Below are 1,147 nucleotides of genomic sequence, written 5' to 3'. Positions count from 1 at the left end.
TTTGGCAGGAAATTCCAACATCTTGACCCAGTAAGGATGTCTGTGGTGACATACATACACAAATATTGCATGACATGGAAATTACTACATTCTCACAAAGTTTTGTTCCTCACTAGGTTAAAACATTGTAGTCGATGTAATTGTGGGAGTCAGTGGGTTTGTAAAATATGTCAGTGAAAAGATTGTCTCTCGAGATGGAGACAGAGAGATAAAGAAAGCGGAGTGTATTGTCGAAGGTGGACCAATTTATTGCAGGTGAGGTAGTTGTGGAAGTTAATTCTTACCTGGCAGGGGAAAATTGGTGTTCAGAATGGCCAGTCTCTCAGGACAAGGCTATCCTATTGCACTTCATGTGTGTTGATCCCTGCAATATCTCCAAATGCTGGGTAGTTGACTGCAAACTTTGTGGTAGTTGAGGGACTGCATTCATGCTCTATGTACTTTGTGTCTTTACTTTTTGTTCCTCCCTGCCTGTTTGCAGGAGTCTATCGGATCAAAAGCATGTTGTGGTTGGGGAGAGGAAGATTGGTTCTAGTTGGTGCATCTTGGGAGGTGGTGTATATCTCTAAGGTAAATTATGTCAGTACATCATGAAATCATTATGTAACTCAGGAACTGTGTGGAAAGCTTGGAGAATAACAATCGTGCGGAGTAGTTGACAGTTAAACTACTTGGATACTCAGTTGCAACCTCCCAATGATAATTAAAGTTAAACCTGATGAGTTTAGGGAGGTCAGAAAGTCATCCAGTCATTGGGTGGTACCCAACCCAGACTTTATGATCCATGTTGATAGAAGGGCAGGAATACCAGATCAATGATCCTGGGTGTAGTCTTTTCAGGTGTTCGCTAATACATTTTTGGGCCATCCACTACTGTTTAGCATTGTGTACTAAATGGCCGGGAACTTAGAAACATTGATATATATAGAGAGTCCTGTAAGTATCTGGCTTCCTGATAATGACACCACAGTGGATAGGGTACTGAGGAAAGCGTTTAGCTTGCTTGCCTTTATTAATGGAGGTACAGAGTAAGAATGTTGAGGTTTTATGTTGCAGTCGTACAAACGTTGATTAGGCCACATTTGAAATGTAGTACACAGTTGCCGCACCATGTTGAAGCCTCTGAAAGAGTGAAAAAGAAATTCGT

The 1,147-nt window shown here is 41.3% G+C and overlaps 1 non-coding gene across 1 annotated transcript; it reads left to right on the top strand.

Moving 5' to 3' along the window:
* Positions 1-276: 276 nt before the first annotated feature.
* On the top strand, positions 277-441 carry LOC138762498 (U1 spliceosomal RNA). The gene has a single exon (XR_011356914.1). It is a non-coding gene; the product is annotated as a U1 spliceosomal RNA (small nuclear RNA).
* The last annotated feature ends 706 nt before the right edge of the window (positions 442-1,147 follow it).

This window comes from Narcine bancroftii, chromosome 4 (genome assembly GCF_036971445.1).
Source record: "Narcine bancroftii isolate sNarBan1 chromosome 4, sNarBan1.hap1, whole genome shotgun sequence".
Lineage (NCBI taxonomy): Eukaryota > Metazoa > Chordata > Chondrichthyes > Torpediniformes > Narcinidae > Narcine > Narcine bancroftii.
Note: the sequence above shows the minus strand (reverse complement) of the source record. Positions and strands in the feature narration are given on the sequence as shown.